The sequence below is a fragment of the Hyperolius riggenbachi genome, chromosome 1 (assembly GCF_040937935.1).
Source record: "Hyperolius riggenbachi isolate aHypRig1 chromosome 1, aHypRig1.pri, whole genome shotgun sequence".
In the NCBI taxonomy this organism is placed as follows: domain Eukaryota; kingdom Metazoa; phylum Chordata; class Amphibia; order Anura; family Hyperoliidae; genus Hyperolius; species Hyperolius riggenbachi.
Window position 1 is genome coordinate 617,669,324 of NC_090646.1, and position 21,444 is coordinate 617,690,767.

The 21,444-nt window shown below is 44.2% G+C and overlaps 1 protein-coding gene across 1 annotated transcript in view; it reads left to right on the plus strand.

Annotated features, from left to right (window-relative positions):
* The first annotated feature begins 500 nt into the window (after window positions 1-500).
* The window catches only part of GDNF (glial cell derived neurotrophic factor), a 93,431-nt gene continuing 72,487 nt past the window's right edge, over window positions 501-21,444 (plus strand). Inside the window, exon 1 of the mRNA XM_068271811.1 lies at window positions 501-527. The gene's annotated coding sequence lies outside the window, so the exon portion shown is untranslated. The remainder of the gene's footprint in view (window positions 528-21,444) is intronic.

Here is a 21,444-nt window from a genome sequence, read left to right on the forward strand (position 1 = left end):
TTCCGCTTGGATCTCTAGCTCTGCTATGCGTCCAGAGAGGAGGAGAAGTCTTCTTTGCCTGCAGCAGCAGTTATTAGTCCGTCTCCAGCGCTGGTGGTGATCTCCCCCCCTTGGACCAGCTGCTGTCACAGGAGCCCCCATGTCTTCATTTGACTCTCCGCAGTTGTTGATGGTGTGTGTTTCTTGGATTCCTCAGCGGGATCTTTGCCGTCTGCTGGAGAATTTCTATTGCTGCTGATCGGGACAGAGCGGTTGATTCATTTAGTAAAGGGGACAAGGGCTGGTGTTTGGTGGTACTGGTGACATTGGTGACACTTGCCTGGCTTGGAGCTGGTGTTGGTGGTTTTGGTGACTGGCTTGGAGCTGCTGGAGTTGGTGGTACTGGTGACACTTTGCCTCGCTTGGAGCTGTTGTTGGTGGCAGAAGACTTCTATTGGGGACAAGTTTTTAGGAGGACACCAAGACTCGCTCATTTCTCTGGAGGTCGGATTCATGTCCCTCTTAGGGCTAAAGAGGCCACGCAAACGGTAGGTGCCCCACTCCACATAGTTTAAAGTCTTGCACACACCTGGTAATTTTCACTTGAGATCCTTTTTCCAATCGAGAAAATGATTGGATCGAGCAAATATACAGCCTACTGATTGCCAGTGACCGATCCCAAGCTCCGAATCGATTTCTTTCTCGATTGGAAGCAGATTGGATTTGCTGGAAAATATCTATCGAAATACTGGCTATTGTTTCGTGTGCATGTCCTTTTGCCTCATTTTCGATGATAGCCAATCGAGAAAATGTTCAGAATTCTGAAAAAAAAATCACATACGTGTGTATGCTAGCTTACTTCCATATCCGATCGATGTCAGATCTGAATAGCGATCTGATCACTCATTCGAATAGGATCTGAAGTGAGAATTGTGTGGTGTTTCCAAAGCTGGTGTTGAAAAACTACCTCCGCAACAATGTAGCCACTTTGTAGACTGAACGTTCCATTCTTAAAGTGACAGTTCGCTGTGCTTTCATGGAAATATAAACACCAAATTTCAGTGTTGTACATAGGAAGGACAATCATTACACAGAGTGATTGATTATTCGATCATTAGATAGAACGAGCAATTTCATAATATGAATAAATTGATTGCAGAGTTATGCTGGGAACAGGCAATGCAATTTCCTGTCCGATCGTCGGGAATCGGGAGATTATTTCCAACATGTCCGATCTGTTTCCGATTGAGAAAGGGATCGATTTTGCTAAGTTATCATCGGAAAATCGATCCCTTTATCGATCAGGAGCAGTTTGGACATGTACACACGCTACAAAGTCCTGCTTGATCACCCGTCGATCGGACGGGAAATTGCATCGTGTGTTCCCAGCATTAGACTCAATTATATTCCTGCATTGACATCATTTCTGTTCAGCAAAATCGATCAGAAAAATCACTCTACCGTTCATGATCACGTGTGTGTCAGACCACGATTTACTAAACAGTTATTACTATTAGGTATACTGTGCTGCCATTTTCCACAATGCTTTACAGAAGATGCTGAATAATTCATTTCACTAACTGTCCTTCAGAGGGGCTCCTAATCTAATGTCCCCATCATAAACTGAGGTCCTTACCACAGTCCAGGCCAGTTTGGCAGAAATCCAGGTAACCTATCAGTTTTTAGCTTGTGGGAGGAAAATCATGTAAACTCAGGAACATACAAACTCCACACAGATCATTTCCTGGCTAGGATTCAGACATGAGATGCACTGCAAGGGTACAAGCCATCGTGCCACCTCAGATCCATCCTTAAAATCGCTTTATCAGAAACATTGCAATGCGTATCGTCACTTTGGCAATGGTTTGATCAAATATTTGATTACTTGAATAAGAAACGATTTAGGCTGGGAGCACACCTGTCTGTCAGTTTTCTGTGTGCGTTTTTGTGCATGCGATTTCTGCACACTATGGGCTTGATTCACTAACCGGCGCTAAGCCAGTTAGTGTGCCTTATCACTTAGTGGGCGCAAATTACGGCACTAAGTAGTTTGCGCCCACACACCAGTCTTAGTACCGCTCACTGTGCGCACAGCGCGGGTGCCCCTATATTAGTGTGTGGTGCGATGATAACGTCGCACCCGCTGCCCCTTGATAACGGCGCATCGGGTGCCATTGAAACGGCGCATTAATGGGGGCACCCGATGCGCCGCTAACGTTGCACCATTTGCAATGTTTAAGGGGCAGTGGGTGCGACGGTATCGTCACACCGTGCACTAATATAGGTGCACCCATGCTGTGTGCACAGTGAGCGGGGCTGTGCGCAAAGTAGCTTTGCGCGCACTAGGGGCAAAAAACGGCTTTTCACACCGGCGCTAACACTTAGCACCGGTTAGTGAGTCATGCCACATGTGTGCTTGTATGTGAGAGATCGCATGCGTTTCACAGAAGCTAACGTAATTGAAGTAAATGCACACAGTGCTGCACTGCTGTCAGTTTTTGTTCTGCACACCAAAAACGCATTGAAGTGCGAATTAGCCCATTGATTAACATTGGTTCATAGTAAAGCCCCGTATCCACGCACGAGGAAAGTCACTAGTGAAAGATGGTTACCAATTCCCTCAGGTAACACTATATGGCTGACAATGTATAGACACGTTACTAGCCCGTAGGCTAGCAACATATTCTGTTGCTGGGGAAGCAAAGAGACAACAAAGCAGTACACAATTGACATCTCAGGGTGACGGGATGACTGGATAGAAGGATGGTCTCGGCCAGTGATTGACCAACTCAATCCACCTGGCGGATTTCTGGCCGAGCCATTGGTTGGCATTAGGGGCCTCTGTACACGCGGTATATTCCCGGCAGAGGCCGTAAGCGACCGCCTCGACCCAGTTTCATTGAGCATGTGTATGGAGCTTTAGAGATTGCATATATACACTCTAAAGTTCAATAATATTTCCCATCAGTAAGATCAGGATTTGCTCAATCATTCAATTGACATTGCTTAACCCAACTGTTTTTGAACAATTGATTAAACAAATCCATCTCTGTGTATGGCTTCCATTATCTATCTAGCTTCACTACATCCCTGCACTCTGTAAAAACCATAGTTACCACACACTGTGCAAGCTGGCCTTTCAACAGATCCATCATTTCAATTTTCTTTAAGATCTACGGAAAATTGCTAGAGGTACGGGACTTTTCTTGATGAGTCTAATATTGATAGTCAATAATGATTTAGAAATAGGTCAGTAATGACTTAGGAAGCCAGTTTGTGCAGAGTGAGGATTATTACCATCATGGCGTCAGGAACCTGTGGAATGCTTCGGTAAAACTCAGCAGTTCGTGCTTCTGTACAGTTGTCTACAGAATGCACATGGACATTGTCCTCTGCTTTTTAAGTTGTCCACAGAATTCACACACCACCACTGAATACTGGACTTATCTACATGTCTACGCAACACATACCGCCACTGTGGGTTGGGTTTATTCACATGTCTATGGGGCACACACTACCCCTTTATATTAGGCTTAATTACATGTCTACAGAATTCTCACGGGCTTGGATTATTTACGTGTCTCCAGAATGCTCACCACCATGGTGTGCTTGGCTTAATTTCATCTCTACAGAATGCTGAACACAATGGTCTGCTCGGCTTATTTATGTGTCTATAGAATGCTCACCACCATGATGGGCATGGCTTATTTTTCGTGTTTACAGAATGCTGAGTACCACGGTGTGCTTGGCTTATTTTCGTGTCTACAGAATGCTCAACACCATGGTATGCTCAGCTTATTTACATATATACAGAGGGCTCACCACCACGATGGGCATGGCTTATTTACGTGTCTAGAGAATGGTCACCAGCTTAATGTGCTTGGCTTATTTACTTTTCTACAGAATGCTCAATACCATGGTGTGCTCGGCTTATTTACATATATACAGAAGGCTCACCACCACGATGGGCATGGCTTATTTCCGTGTTTAGAGAATGGTCACCAGCTTAATGTGCTTGGCTTATTTACTTTTCTACAGAATGCTCAATACCATGGTGTGCTCGGCTTATGTATGTGTCCACAGAATGCTCACCACCAAGGTGTGCTCGGCTTATGTATGTGTCCACAGAATGCTCACCACCAAGGTGTGCTCGGCTTATTTATGTGTCCACAGAATGCTCACCACCAAGGTGTGCTCGGCTTATATACATGTCTAGAGAATGGTCACCACCATGGTGTGCTCAGCGTATTTATGTGTCTACAGCAGTGGTCCTCAAACTAAGGCTCGGGGGCCGAATGTGGCCCCCTGAGGCTTTTTTACCGGCCCCCCACACACAAAATGTATGAAGGTACAATGTGGTCAGCTACATCCACATGGAAGCCAGAAAGCCGTAATTTGCTGGTTTCCAATCAAATTCCACATCAGGTGACACTGCTGTCTAATCGGATTGCAGGTTTTCACCTGGGTATGCTTCACTGTCTGGCCCGCAAAGACTTCTACATCATTTTATGTATACTCCGGCCCCCCAGCAGTCTGAAGTATGTTGACCTGGCCCTCGACCCAAAACGTTTGGGGACCCCTGGTCTACAGTATGCTCACCACCAAGGTGTGCTCATCTTATATTATTTATGTGTCTACAGAATGCTCATGACTAAGGTGTGCTGGCCCTTTTGACACAACTATGGAATGCTTAACGCCATGGTATGCTCAGTTTATTTACATTTCTACAGAAAGCTCACCACCATTGTATGCTGTGCCTCATTGCATGTAAACAAAATGATCACAACCACGCAGTCTTGGGCTTTTGTGCATGTCTATAGAATTCCCATCGTTACTGTATGCTTAGCTTATGCACGTGTCTACGGAATGCCCATCACTACTGTGTGCTCATCTTATGTACATGTCTATAGAATTCCCCTAGTTGCTGTGTGCTTAGCTTATGCTCGTGTCTACAGAATGCCCACCACTGCTGAGTGCTCATCTTATTAACGTGTCTACAGAATGCCCATCACTACTGTATGGTCATCTTATGTACATGTCTATAGAATTCCCCTAGTTGCTGTGTGCTTAGCTTATGCTCGTGTCTACAGAATGCCCACCACTGCTGAGTGCTCATCTTATTTACGTGTCTACAGAATGCCCATCACTACTGTATGCTCATCTTATGCACGTGTCTACGGAATGCCCATCACTGCTGTGTGCTCATCTTATGTAGGTGTCTATGGAATGCTCGCATAGACATGGCATTCCATGTTCACACTCAGTCTAAGTAAAGATGAGAGGTAACCAGATTATGGAGCCCTTTACTGAGTACAAATGAGGACGCTGCTGCTATGTGGCAGCAAGGTTAGATGCCAGCCTCTGGCATTTAGTGGTCTCACACAGGGGTGGGAGAACAACTGACATTCGTTGGTATCAGTAGGATCAATATGTAGTTCAATATCAAGTCCACTAGAGAGTACATAGGACCACCCTGATATGTCTCTTGGCAAGATTCGCAATCTGATTTTTCTACCACAGTCTAGGCTCAGTTCTGGCATGAAACCATTAAGCCTATCAGTATGGTATTGGGTTGTGGGAGGAAACCGGCGTACCGGGGGGGAAACCGGGAAACCCACCCAAACGTGGGAAGAACGTACAAACTGCATACAGATACTGTCCCTGGTCACAATTAGACCCAGGACCCCAGAGCTACAAGGCTTGTGGTAGTCACATGGCTTCTCCAGCTATTTCCTGTAAATCTTGTAACTCCATGAGACAAAACATGTCCACATAGATCCAGGACATAACTCCTCCCACTCTCTGTTGGCTTGATTTAGGCGCTGTACATGCAGCTGTTGTATTTATGTATTCTTTGTATCCAAAAGTCATTATATCTTTCTATTAAAGTGGGCCTAAACTCTTGCACAGGAGACAAGAAAAACACAGAGTAATCCACCCTGTGTGTATTTACAGAGAACAGACTGTCCAATTCTCCCTTTTCTGCAAGTTATCAGCGAGTGTAAATTAGGGCTGTCAGCTCTGTCTGAACAGCGCCAACTGTGCTAAAGTTCTGTGCTAATATGTAAACACGGGGGGTTAACCCTTTCTATACTACCAGGAAATAAACACAGCAGGATCTCTGTTGGGGTTCTCTGTTGGAGTATAAGCTGTAACAAAGTAATGTTTTTCTTTAGAGGTTATTATGCTGTTGCTTATGTTTTAGAGCAGTGTTTCTCAACATTTTATTGGTATGGACCGCTTTTAAAATCCTGTACTCACCAAGCACCCTCTAGAATAGTAAACATTATCACAAGTACCCCTTGACAAATATATATTTAATTGTAGTCATGGTAATTGGTTCCAAACAATTTCCAAGCATTTACTATTGCTTTTCGTTAGCTAAAATACTAATCTGGCTTTGTTTAAATAAGGTTTATCATTTTCTAAAACTATACATTTGTTATTCTTGGTTAAGTATATCAAGTCTGAGTACCCCCTGGAACCATCAGGAGTACCCCCTGGGAGACGTGTACCACACTTTGAGAACTTAGGTTTTAGAGCATAGAGGAGGTTCTAACTTAAAGAGAAACTCCAGTGAAAATAATGTAAAGTGCTTCATTTTTACAATAATGATGTATAAATGATTTAGTCAGTGTTTGCCCATTGTAAAATCTTTTAAATCCCTGATTTACATTCTGACATTTATTACATGGTGACATTTTTACTGCTGGCAGGTGATGTATCTGCTGCATGCTTTTTTGGCAGTTAGAAACAGCTGTAAACAGCTATTTCCCACAATACAGACAGGGACGGATCTAGGGGGGGGGGGGGGTGCAGACGGGTCTCTTGCCCCAGGTGCAGTTTGTTGAATTCTTAAAAAGGCGGCAACATTTGGATGGGGAATGGCAGTTTAGGCGCCAAAACCTGACCTTTAGGTGCCAAAACCTGACCTTACCCCAGGCGCAACTTGGTCTAGATCCGTCCCCGAATACAGACAGGAAACTGCCAAGAGTATGTACTCAGAATTTCTTTGTGGGAGGGGTTTCACCACAATATCAGCCATACAGCGCCCCCTGATGGTCTGTTTGGGAAAAGGAATAGATTTCTCATGTAAAAGGGGGTATCAGCTACTGATTGGGATGAAGTTCAATTCTTGGTCGGAGTTCCTGTTTAAGGTCCGCTTTAACCTTCATTATCCGTGTTGGGAGCAGGATTACAATAGCATGTCATTTTTTATTTTTCGTGTGGAATCCCACTTTAATGGTCCAAATTAGCGTTCCATAGTGAGCGGCATGTTTCCAGCGTTCCAGAGAGAATTCGCCAAAACCTGACTAGCCAGCGTCTGCGTTCCTTCCGGTGTGCTGCGAACCCATCTGGTCTGAATATGGAGGAGTCGCAGCACAGCTAACGTCCTTTAGAGCCAGGGAGCTGCCGATAGCTGTTAATTGCCACCACAAACACAGGCAAAAAGTTGTAAACATGTCAAAATGCTGTATCATAATTACCCAGCGGGCAGAGAACTATTTCACTGGAGTTTCAAGTGACAGCAAGCCATGCATTGCTAATAGTGTAAACCTTTGGCCTAGCCTGCGGTTCCGCAGCTGTCTCAGCACCACAGATCCCAGCATGAGCTATAGAAGGTAGAAGTGTGAACATCAGGACAGCAGGGGGCACCGCAGGTTGGCTGTAATGTATTATGTCCCACACGGAGGCTGCATGTATGTGAAAGCAGAGATCACGTCGCTCCCGGCTGTGCCCCTGTCAGGATGTAATGCGCTATTGTAGTGCTTGTTGATGCCCCAGGCGCTCCTCTCTCCACATGATGTCCCAAGTGGATGGAATTGTTGTCAATGTGTAGTCTGCACTCGTTGGTAGAAGTCCATATCTGTATGCATTACCGGCCTCCACAATGACAAACACATGCCTGATTAAACAAAAGCACATTTGCCACTTTGAATCAACACATCACAATGCATTTATCTCTCATCCCACATCACAATTCCCTTAAAGCATACCCATCACTTACATGCCTAGTCTGCGTGTGGAAATTGCAGCCATATCACAATACAGTCCCGGTTATCCAGAATTCAACTAACCAGCGGTCTCAACCAACCAGCACAAATCGCCGGCAGAACTCACAGTGGTGAAGGCCAACTTCTTAGGCTGTTTGTGGGCTCTGCTGTGCTTAAAGGGAAGGTCCGAGGAGTACAAAAATAAAAAAATCACTTACCTGGGGCTTCCTCCAGCCCCTGGCAGCCATCGCTGCTCCGGTGGCTCCTGGTCCCCTCCGGTGGAGAAGCCGACCTCGCCAGGTCGGCTTCCAGGCCGGCTTCTCATGCACTCCAGGATGCGGCTCACTGAGTCGCACTGACGTCATCTGAACTATAATGCCCTGGCGCAGAGCTACTGGAACGCGAGTAGGCCTCTGGTTCCGAGGGACTCCACCAGCGGGGAGCGGAGCTGCGGCGAGGGCACAGCATGGCGGCTAGTGGCTGGAGGAAGCCCCAGGTAAGTGGATTTTTTTTATTCTTAGACTCCTCGGATGTATCCTTTAAAGAGAATCTGCAATAACAAATAAAGTGCCCCTGGGGTTACTTACCTCAGGAGGGGGAATCTTCTAGATCCTATTCAGGCTTCCCCCATCTTCCTGTGTAGCCCCGATCCAGTCCTGCACCAGCAAGCATGTCAGCATATGCGGGCCCCTGAAGCACATGATGATATTTACCTTTTGAGAGCCAGCACAGGCACTGCACCATCTTCCCCCTTAGACTCCGACGGAAATAGACCAGCCTTATCGGGTTCGCTCTACTGTGCAGGGGCGAGACACTTGCCTCATTACAATCCAGAGGCTTCCCCCTCCTGAGGTAAGTACCCCCAGCCAGGGGAACTTTTTTATTACATATTCTTTTTAATATTTTTTCGCTTACTGTATTTTGACATTTAATACAGGGTTAATAGTATGTATCAGAACTTTAGCTTACTTCGTCTCTGAGTCTCTTTAAAGAGACACTGAAGCGAAAAAAAAATGATGATATTATGATTTGTATGTGTAGTACAGCTAAAGGCTCGTACACACGCCGGACTGGAGGCAACGACGGGTCCGTCGTTGCCTCCCGCTGGGTGGGCGTGCCAACGACAGTGCCAACGCCGGGCGGATCGCTCAGAAGCAGCCGTATCAGTCCGCCGACAGTGCGTACACACGCTGGACTGCCGTTGGCACGCCCACCCAGCAGTCCGGCGTGTGTACGGGCCTTAAGAAAAAAAAACATTAAGATCAGATACATCAGTCTAATTGTTTCCAGTGCAGGAAGAGTTGAGAAACTCCAGTTGTTATCTCTATGCAAAAAAGCTATTAAGCTCTCCGACTAACTTAGTCGTGGAGAGGGCTGTTATCTGACTTTTATTATCTCAACTGTAATTGAACTGTTTACTTTTCCTCTGCTAGAGGAGAGTTCATTACTTCACAGACTGCTCTGAAAGACTCATTTTGAATGCTGAGTGTTGTGTAATGTGCACATATTATAGAATGATGCAATGTTAGAAAAAACACTATGGGCCTGATTCACAAAGCGGTGCTAACAGTTAGCACCGTGGTGAAAAGCCCTTTATCACGCCTAAACTCTGTTTAGGCATGATAAGTTTAGGTGTGATAAGTTTAGGTGTGATAAGTTTTTAGGTGTGATAAGTTTAAGCACCAACTGGGCTAGCACCGCAGTGCACAGCTGATCAAAAGTTTTGCGCTAGCAAAGTCTGGTGCACTTTGCATAAAGTTTAATGGCGCTGCTTTGCGTGCGGGACTTTGCGCGCAATCTAAACTTATCTAAACTTATCATGCCTAAACTTATCATGCCTAAACTTATCATGCCTAAACAGAGTTTAGGCATGATAAAAATGGTTATCACGCCTAAAGTCTTTAACTGGGTTATCACCGCTTTGTGAATCGAGCCCATTATACTTGAAAATAAAAATATGAGAATATTTTCTTTGCTGCTAATCTTCTAGTAATTATTCATAGTACACAACCAATTCATTATATCATATATATTTTTTTCGCTTCAGTGTCTCTTTAAGGCAAGATTTCAAATGAACTCCCCCTTTCACTTCCCTCCAAAACATTTACACTGTGGCTGGTGTGAGTGAGGAGTATGAGCATTGGTAACTGATTCATCCAAAACTTGAGATGGCCATGGTAGCTATTGGTTTTGAAATACACTTATTAAAGTGGGGTCATTTCATTATAAGACCAATACACATAAAAAAAGCTCAAAAAGTAACTTGAAGAGGCAAGCCTGGAGCTAACATAAGCACAGTTCGCCTAGCCAAACATTACAAGGTCGGCCTCCCAGGGGCATTGTGGGACAGTGATGTCACCTTGTATCATGTAAACTGTGCATGTGTAGAGGGAGATAGCAGAAGCACATACATGACACACAACACCAGATGGCAGATACTAGTGCAAGCCCTACAACTTTTTTAAATAATAATTCCTTTTTTGTATAATTCCTTTTTTTGTATAGCGCTTCTCTCCTGTCGGACTCAAATCGCTTATGAGGCAGCCACTAGAGCGCACTCAGTAGGCAGTAGCAGTGTTAAGGAGACTTGCCCAAAGAACTCCTTACTGAATAGGCGCTTGCTTACTGAACAGGCAGAGCTGAGATTTGAACCCAGGTCTCCTGTGTCAGAGGCAGAGCCCTTAACCATTACACTATCCAGCCACCGCTGGACCCCTATAAGACACACCCCTGCCACACCTCTAATCCTGACTCTGCCACATGCCTAATCATGCATACCACAAACAATTCATAAGCAAGAGATGTAGTTGTATAATTCAAGTCACACTGGTCTTTTTAATCATTAGTTTTCCTTTATATTTACATGCGAAAAATATATCAATTTAAAGGTCAACTAGACACAATTTTTAGTAAAAAAAAAAAAAAAAAGAAGATATACAGTATAGTCACATAGATCTGTACATCACCCGTGAAGAGGAACAAATGAAGGAAGAGGGGCAAATTTGGATTTCTACAGAGGAACCATCCCTCCATACAAAGGACAGTTGGGAGCTACGCTTTCAACAGTAATTCCAGTGGGGTAGCAATAGGGGGTGCAGAAGTTGTGACCACAACAGGGCTCTTGGACGAGAGGGGCCCACTGGGACCCTTCCCTCAAATGCAGCATTAGCTCTTCAATGAATGGTGTAGGTACATTCTCATGCAAGTGGCCAATTTTACCACCTGCGTGTGTTCCTAAACTCTCATGCTACATGAAGGTGGTAAAATTGGTCAGGGATTGGCCAGTCAAAATTAGATGTGTGTATCAGACTTACGTTTGCACAGTACAAAACAGGACAAATTTATAGTGCATTTCAGGGATTGCTTATTTTCAGCTTACTAGGTCAGTATATTGATTATACACTCTTTGTTACCTTAGACGTTGCAGCCAGTGCCCTGTCATTTACCCATCAAACCAGTTCTGAAAATGACTAGTCAATCCTCTTTTGCTTTCTGAGCTAAATGTCCTAGCTCTGCTCTCCTGAGCTGGTCATGTGACTACTCCCAGAGCTCTAGCAGCCAGCAAGTTTCCCTCATCTGCTATCAGGCATTATTTGCCCATTTAAGCCTCAGTCTCTTGTTCTTTTGTATAATCTGTGTAGACAAGTGTAATCCAGCCCCCCCCCCCCCCCCCCCCAAGCCCTGTTGAGACTGCTCCCACGTTGGTAAGTATGAACGTAGCTCTATGTATGATGTATATAGTGTGCATAGAGTATATGCACCATTGAGATGCACTATATTGGCTCCCTGGGTTATGTTAAGAGTTTTGTATATGTTCTCCCACTGTTAAATAGGTTGCTGCATTGTATGCCCACTGGCAGTAGAATACATGTTACAGAGCTACAGATGTTTTAGAATGTATGCTTAACAGAGGAGCCTTTGCGTGATGTTTGGGATTACATAATGGCTTTGTTTATCAGTTCACTGTTATTCATCTTGGTTTTATAAATGACACCATAAATTGGTATCCTCTGCAACTGTCACAACTCCCACCTGGCTGCAGGTAGAGCAGAGCAATTGGGAGTTTTCAAGTATTGGATTGCAGCTAGAGCAGAGCAGCAGCCCTAGTTACTCATGTTCAACTAACACACTTATCCAGTGATGAGCAGCAAGCTTGAAGGCCTCTCTCGCACGGACGGCCAAACTGCGCACTTGCTCCCAACGGGCAGCAACGATCGCCTTTCTGCTGCAATGTCACGTAGCCAAATGGCACCATTTTTATTCCTATGAGTTACATCGCTCAACCACCCACGCGTTGCGGCATCTGGCAGTCCACGCGGTTTAGTGTTTGACTCGAGGTGGGGTTAGGCGGCCGCAAGAAAAAAGGGGGGGCTTACATGTTGAGATGCGACCTCAATGAGTTGGTAGCTTCTCCATTGCCCTTCCCAGAAAGTGCCGGGCTTGTATTCATATTACTTTAAATTGCATGCATTTGTTCACTACACACGTAATGCAGCACTTTATAGAGTGCACAGGACTATTCTGATCAGAACCAAGGGATGACGTGTCCCAGCAAGCACTCTAGCCAAGCCGCAGGCACAACAGCCAGTTTTGGCTGGAAGTTATCAGAACGGTTTTGAATTTGGGGATGAGATTGGATCTTAAAGTGAACCTCCGGACTAAAGATCTACTCAGCAGAACTGAAAAGGCTTGGTGTTTCTTTAACAGTTTCACAGCATCAGAACTTTGTTTTTCTTACCAAAGCATCATTTTTAGCTGCATTTTTAGCTAAGCTCCACCCATCAAAGAAAAAAAGCCCGGGCTTTTTTTCCCTGTTGCTGTGCAGAGCAGGATGGGATTTCCTATGATGTTATTCACGTTGCCTAGCAACTGAGAGAGGTGCTCAGGACACAGGACAGTTGGAACTGTGTCTTATGCTCCCTGTCACCTCCTTTCAACCAAAAGGATGGCTGCCCTCATGAAATCAAACATTTGCCTGTTCTTTTAAAACAGTGTGGGTAAGAGATTATATTACCTATCAATTTTAATTAACATAACTAATGTAACTTAATGACAGTATGTTTGTTTAGGCTGGAGTTCCTCTTTAATCTATGAACACATGGCACCAGAAACAAACTGGTACTGTTCCTGTTAGGATATAATGTAGTCTCAAAGTCCCTTTACAAGAGAAATGGAACAACGGGAGGCAATGCATGTTCTTTACAGGGTGTAATATTTCTACTATAATAGCCTAGAAACTGAAGTTGGGCATAAAACAGACCCTGGCCCTGTATTGTATTGATGTACATAAATCCACTACTGTATCGATAACATGAAACATGTTACTAAAAGTACTTAGCTTTTTCTTACTTAAAACTTTTCATCTTCCTAATCCAGACAGCTAAAAGCAAAATTGCCTATAGCACAGCATGGTCAGTTCTGCAGGTCTGCCCAGAATCTTTGCTATGTGCCTCATCACTTCTGATGAGTCATGCTGTCTGTACAGTGCTCTGGGCTTCACTGTCTCTTCCCCAAGCAGCAGTGAACACACAGGGCAGCTGTCTTGTCTCTACAGAGAGTAGACAGTGGGCTATATGCAATTAACTTTTTCTTCTGAGTTTTCTCCCAGGTGATATTTTCACAATTGTCAATAAAATGCCTTCTAAACCACCAGCAAGCAAGAAAATACTTAAATAATTTTGATAGTACTTTGTCATCTAATTTTTAGTACTTTTTTAATTAGTACTGGATTAGTACTGAAAAGTTATTTTAAAAAGAATTTGAAAAATGATCTCCTGGAGAAAAAGTGAATTGCATATGGGCCAGTATAAGTTATCAGAAAGGAAAGGGAGAGGAAGGAGAGAGGCTAACTAGGGTTGCAGATCCAACCACACTAACACACAGTTTTTAGTTGCCTGTATTAGGAACAGGAAAACTTTTACATGGTAAGAAACCACAATATTACTTTAGTAAACATTATATTTGAGATACAGCAATGGCTTCATATACCTGAAACCACTACAGGATCCCTTCAAAGTCTGTCTTCAGGCGTAGATTGTATATAGCAACCAGGGTAGTGGAGTCGGAGTCGAGGAATCAGAGCAATTTTGGGTACCTGGAGTAGTTGTTTTCTATAAACTGAGGAGTCGGATGATTTTTGAACCAAGTCCATAGACTTTGTAAAAATTATACTAAGGGGTCGAAGTCGAGGAGTCGGAGCAATTATGGGTACCTGGAGTTGGAGTCAGTGGTTTAATAAACTGAGTCGAAGACGGATGATTTTTGTACTGACTCCCTGATAGCAACTGATATTTTAGCAGTCGGAGCACCGGGGTTTTTGCTTATTTGTCTTGAAAAAGTCTTTCACAGCTAAAAAAATTACTGGTGCAGAGGCTCCTGGCCGGACAAATAAAGTGATTTATTTGGATGCAGCTGACCAAGGCATTCTTTTACTAAGTGGTTTGCTAGGACCTGGTAAATAATTGTGGCATTGGGCTTTAAACTTGGTTTGGGTAGGAACCTTAAAGGAAATACGAGGTGAAAATAAACAATTGTACCTATCCTCCTCCTCCTAAAAATGACTTTTCAGATATCCCAGTTTTATTTTATATTTCAATCTACGTTTTAAGTTTTTAGTGTTTTATTGTCTCTTTTCCATTACAGATTAATTGAAGTATGCCATAGCTAAAATCTGTTAAATTTTCTGCTAGGAAAGTGTTTTATGGTTGTAGTTCCTTCACGCTATAGTTTGACCAAGTCCCAACTAGGTTCAGACAGGACAGAGACAGTCACTTGCATACCTGACGTTTAACTCTTTCAGGGAGAAAATGAAAAGCAGCAGCCCTTTTCCTTGTGTTGCTCCCCATTTGCAGCTTCCCTTTTCAATTAACAGCCTCCTCCTCCATATGCAGTAAACCTTCTTCAATGTCCAGCCGCCCAAGACACAGGCCTTTGTGGCTTTCCTAGAAATCTTGCTCTGCTGATTTATCACTGTCAGGATCATTGCAAGCTAGGGCAGTTTTAGGGTATCAGAGTAAAGCTACATGTCAAACGCAGACATGCAAACCTCTTGTCCGGCCAGGATGGGGTTCCCCTTTAATGATCTTTGAGAAAGAGTGCTATCCACTACACAACCATGCTGCCCAGTACAGTAGACCCCCACCTCCCTAACTAATGACACTATGGCCCTGAGTCAATTACCTTTTTTTTCTCTCAGGAGTTGTTTTCCCACCTTAGTAATCAAACCCTATTTTTTAGCCACCAGAAAGGTAAAAAGCTTTTCAAATGGGTTAACCAGTGGCGCACCTACCATAAGGCTGCAAGTGCTCGCAGCACCGGGTGTAGCCCTGGCTAGGGGTGCGACTGTGGTGCTCAGCCACTGTGTTCTAACACCTGGGACCTTTTCTCATAGTTTGGGCAACATTCAGGAAATTAGCAGGAGGCAGTGCAGGGGATTGTACTACTTCCTACACTAGATGTAGCACCCCTCCCCTTCCTGTCCCTTGGGCAATGCGTTTCCTCGCTCTCTACACACAGCCTGCAGTGCAGTGCAGCAGGGTGAGTAGAGACAATGATAGCTGTGCTGCAGCTGGGACATTAGCAGAGAGAGGTGGCAGGATGTGTTTAGTGCTTCAGAAGTTCCCTGCCATTAGTAGCCATGTGCACTGGCTGTTGTAATACCAGAGTGCCCTGGACTATTAATTATTTATCCTGATCAGAGTAATAATCAATAATGCAGGGCGGTCTGCTGTTGCAGAAGCCAGTGATACAGGTGCTGACAGCTGACTTCTGTAGTGAGCAGAGAAGCAAGCCCCAAGCAATTGAGATTAGCTTCATTGCAGGTAATCTTATCACTTTTCCTAGCTCCCCCTCACACCCTGTTGTCTTCCCCATGACTCTTTCCTCTATTCAGATTTTAGTGGCGTCTTTAAACAGCATGTCCCTGCCAAACAGCACTGGTGATATCTGCAGTCCTGGTGAGAGGTCTTTCTGCCATTTCTCCTCTCCCACCAGGCTCTCTGTCTTTATTACCCCCTCCTCCTATGCATCCCCCTCTTTCATATGTCCCCCTTTTCTTACTGTTCTCAGAGGAGCTCGCAATCTAATTGTACCATAGTCATGGTCTAATGTCCCACCATATTATTATTGTGTATTTATATAGCACTGACAAATTTTGCAGCACTGTACAGAGTGCAGAGTTTCATAACAGTTAGCGCCGTCCACATGCTGACGACTCCTTTCCCCCAAAATTCCCCAAAATTTGCAGCGACATGCTCGGGGCCCCAACCCGTCAGCCCTCCTATCAAAAAAATGTTGTTTTTTTTTTGGGGGGGGGGGGGGGGGTTGTGTGTGTGTGTGTGGGGGGGGGGGTGTTGTCTGTAAATTATCAGCACAAAGTGTCAAATTCCCTAGGTACGCCACTGGGGTTAACTACTCTCTAGTACATTTTTACCTGCTGGGTGCCTAAAATGTGTTTTTTAGAGAAGACGAGAAAATATCTCTTGTGAGAAATCCTCAGAGAAAAGTTAAATTAATCACAGGCAGCCTATGTGTCATCTATGGCAGTGCTGTGTGACAGTTTATACCGCCAATTCTTCTGAGCACGGTTTAAATCCTTTCTGTAGCACGAATACTTGTGTATCTGTAGATCTTATCATAAGAGTTTTTGCATGGTCTAACCTGTTATAAGCTATGTTTACTATCCTTCCAATGCTGCTCTGCCGTTTATACTGGGATCCTTTCAAGGCACCAGTTACACCGAATATAAACTTCAAAGTTCCCTTTTACAAGGTGCCACTGTAACAAAAAGTCCAATCTTTAATACCGCGGTAAAGTTAATATTTCCGTATATGGGCATTCCTCATATTGCTTCAATACGGATCCCTGCCGCAGGTTTGTCAGGGCTACCGCATGTGTGGAACGTGTCAGTCTGTTTGAAAGCGTGACAACATTTTCGGGCTTCTATTGATCGCACATGACTGGGAGCCAGAGTCAGGCCAGTAAAATCATGCTAGCAGTGGATGTACAATATGAAGCTGTTCTCTCCTGACCTCTAGTGGTCACATTTTAGAAGTGCGTTCATCTGTTTGTCCGTCACAAACCAGGGTACAGTAAAACCCCCGTTATCCAAAACTCAGTTAACAGGTGCTCCAACATTTCAGCATGCCCATCTAAAAAGCATATAAGTTCTACTGAGCATGTGCAGAGTCATGCAACATGTAAAATAACCCTATAATATTTACCAGTAGCACTAACTACTGAGTTTACTGAGGAATGAGCCTGTAGCATAGTGTCCTGGTTAAGGGCTCTGCCTCTGACACAGGAGACCTGGGTTTGCATCTCGGCTCTTCCTGTTCAGTAAGCCAGCACCTATTCAGTAAAGAGACATTGGGTAAAACTCCCTTTCACTGCTACTGTCTATAGAGCACACCTTATTGGCTGCAGCTTTGGCTCTGAGTCCGCCAGCAGAAAAGTGCGATATGAATGTTCTGTGTCTTGTCTTAAATGTATGGTACATTGACGCTGATTGTATGGTATACACAATATTAATGCTGATTCCACGAAAGCGGCATATCACTTTAAATGTATGCTATTTTAACAATGTATGCTATTTTGTTGGAACACCACAATTCTCCTGTAACTAGAAGAAAAATCCTGGCCTTGCAGGATGCATACATCTACTTTTACAACTCTTTGACCTCTTCCCTTAAGAACCAAATTCGCTAATAACTTTATCACTACTTATCACAATGAAATGATCTATATCTTGTTTTTTTGCCACCAATTAGGCTTTTTTGGGGGGGTACTTTTTGCTAAGAATTATTTTAACCGTAATAATGGGAAAAGAAAATAATTGTACTGCAGATTTCAGCCATTATAGTTTAAAAATAAAACGTGCTATTGAGGATAAAACCCACACAATTTATTGTGCTATTACAGCGTTTAAATTATGTCCCTAGTACAATGCATGGCAACAATATTTGGAATTAAAGTTGTATTTTTTTTCAGTTTTTTGGCGTTTACACTATATCACTAATTACAAGCCCTTATTTGCAAAGATAACTGTAATATACCCTCATGATATTCATGTTAAAAAAGTTGAGTTCCTAAGGTAACTATGTATGTATTTTTCTTTAATGCCACCTTTTTTTTTACAAGTGTTTATTTTGGCAACTATTAGGGGGGGGGGGGTTAATTAATGTTGAATTTAATTAATTTTATTTAATTTAAAGTATGTGGGTGACTTTTTACTTTTTGGCCACTAGATGTCACCCCACTTTCTTCCTGTGTACTGTGAACCAAGTAACCAAGAAATGCTGTGTGTGTGTGTGTGTGTGTGTGTGTGTGTGTGTGTGTGTGTGTGTGTGTGTGTGTGTGTGTGTGTGTGTGTGTGTGTGTGTGTGTGTGTGTGTGTGTGTGTGTGTGTGTGTGTGTGTGTGTGTGTGTGTGTGTGCGCGTGCGTGTGTGTGTGTTTATTTTTTTGCTTTGTCAGTGTCACTGATGCTAGTGATCACTGATTAGAGGCACTTTGAAAAAGTGTACTAACCGCTTGCGATGTAGATATACTGTCGCCAATCTAATAAGTGGTTAAGTCGGCCTTGTGTATTCATTTGTCTTTAATAACTGTATTTCAACATTAATACAGAGTTAATGGTATGTATACAATGTGGGGTAAAGTAGTATTGTATTAACTAGGCCTGTTTTTAACATTGATTCCCAAGTATCCAGAAACGACATCTATCCAGCATCAGCCAATCCCCTTTGGTTTTGGATAATGGGGGTTTCACTGTATTTTCCAGGACTGTGGAGTCGGTACAAAAATCATCCGACTACAACACGGATTCCAACTACTCAGTTTTTGAAACCACCGACTCCAACTCCTACTCCAGGTACCCAAAATGGCTCCGACTCCTTAGTCTAATACTTACCAGGACTGTGGATTTGGTACAAAAATCATCTGACTCCAAATCCTGACTCCGACTCCTCAGTTTATGAAGCCTCCGAATCCAGGTACCTAAAATTGCTCCGACTCTGACTCCTTGACTCCGATTCCAACTCCGACTCCACAGCCCTGGTATTTTCATAAAATTATCGACTCGAAAAATCTCCTGATGTATAACCACCTTCAGGCCTTGTACACATTATGAATCGCCCAGCGCGTTTTCAAGCGCTGAGCAATTTTTTGCGATTTTCCCTACGCTTTCTAAAGCAGCCCATACACTCAGCCGATTTTCTGGCCGACCGATCGATCGCGATCGATCGATCGATCGATCGATCGCAAATCGGTTGGCCAATCGACCGATCGACGGCCGATTTCGATCGATTTCGATGGATTTCCATCGAACTAGCAGGGTGGAAAATTTAGGTCGATCTGATGTGATTGCTTATCAGTTTGCATTGGCCTTAATGGAAATCTGATGGCAAAAAAATGCCATCAGATCGAATTTCAACAGATTTCAAACTGAAATCTATTGGAATTCTATCCTGGTAAAAAATGTTCTAAAAACGCATCAGATAGATCATCAGATGCATTTCTTATCTGTCTGCTGCCAATCTGACGAGTGTATGGGCACCTTAAGCGCTTAGAAAGTGTTTTTTTTTTTCACTTCAGACAGGAAGTGAACTTTTGTACCTGGAAATGAATAAATACTCTGGCAGAGTATATTTATAATTTCACCTGCCCATTAAAGCAATAGTAGCAGAGTGCCGACATTCTGTGTCAGATGGCACTGTGTCTGCTTCCCATCTGGAAGAGTCTGGTTACCTGTTTCTGGGCAAACAGCTGCTCTCTGCTGTCGCTAGATCACAGCGCTGAAGATTGGTAGGTGTTCCTGCTGTTTATATTATCAGCAGGCAACATGTGGCTGTACGGTAAGTGTGGAATTTAAGCCTGGCAGGGATTCTGGCATGTGTAACTAAACAAAGTGGCGGCTGCCACATGCTGGAGGAACACACGCTGTAACTGCAGATTCAACAAAAGCAAAACAGAACCATGCTTGTGCTAACGTGCTTAAAGGGTCCGTACACATACAGCCTTCCATAGAAATCATCACCGTTTAACCAGTCTGTTAGTTGTATTGTAGGACAAGGCAGAAAAAGATTAAAGTGTACCAGAGCTCTAGAAAAGAAAAAGTTTTATACATACCTGGGGCTTCCTCCAGCCCCATGTGCACGGATCTCTCCCACACCGCCGTCCTCCACTGCCTACAGCTCCAGTACCGGGTTCCGTTACTGCGGCCAGTCGCGGGCAGTCTGAACAAGTGAAGTGCAGTAATTCTCCAGCGGCTGCTTTTGTTTGTTCTCTGCTAATGTGCGCAATAAAACAATTACATCAGTCCTTTATTTCTGAAACATCTGAGGTCGGGCAGGCCTCGGAAGTAGGTGGAAGGAGGGTAATAAACACATCTGCTAAACTTTTAAATGTAAAAAGAAAAGGTCAAATTGAATTTTTTTTTAATAATGAGTCATATTGTTGGAATGCATATTTAATGTGCTGTTGACATCGTCTGGGTGCGAAAAATGGTGCTTAGTTCACTTTAAAACCTAAATTAAGAATATGGAACTCCAGTTCTATTTTGAATGAATACACAAACATTACATGTCTCTGAGTTTATTCTCACTTCAGGTTTGCTCTAACAGCTGGAAGTAAGGACATGCAGTCCATTACGAGTTCTTGAACATAATGGTTTAATGGATGGAAGACCAGAGATGTATAGAAAGCATAGGCTTACCACTATTCACCACTAACTAGGCTCACTGGTCAACACTAAAAGGAGGATCCAATAATGTGTCCTGGAATGCTGCTTCCCTGAAACCTAAGAGAACCATAAATGTATGTTCTGGCCAGGGGCGGACATACGGCCGTGCAGGCCGTGCCGCCGCACGAGGGCCCCTGAAGTTCCGTTTTCTTCAGGGGCCCATGGCATTAAGTACTTTTTTTTTTTTTTTTTTTAATATTTTTTTTTTTTTATTATTATTTTATTCCCGGGGGCCCCCCGACTCCTATCCTCCCTCCCTCCCTCACCTCGGGGGCCCCCTCCCGATATGCGCGGCGGGAGAGCGAGCGAGCGGCAAATGCAGGAAGGGCTCTCCAGGCATCCGCTAGAGGCCCAGCCGCTTGGTCTCCAGTTGGAGACATATTGGAGACTCAGCGGCTGGGCCTCTAGCGGATGCCTGGAGAGCCCTGAAGACTTCCTGCATTTGCCGCTCACTCTCCCGCCGCGCATATCGGGAGGGGGCCCCCCGAGGTGAGGAAGGAAGGGAGGGAGGGAGGATAGGAGTCGGGCCCCCCACCCGGATAGCTACCCACCCGGCTACCTACCCACCCGGCTACCTACCTACCCACCCGACTACCTAACCACCCACCAGGCTTCCTACCTACCTACCCACCCGGCTACCTACCCACCCACCAGGCTTCCTACCTAACCACCCACCCAACTACCTAACCACCCACCCGGCTACCTACCCACCCGGCTACCTACCCACCCACCAG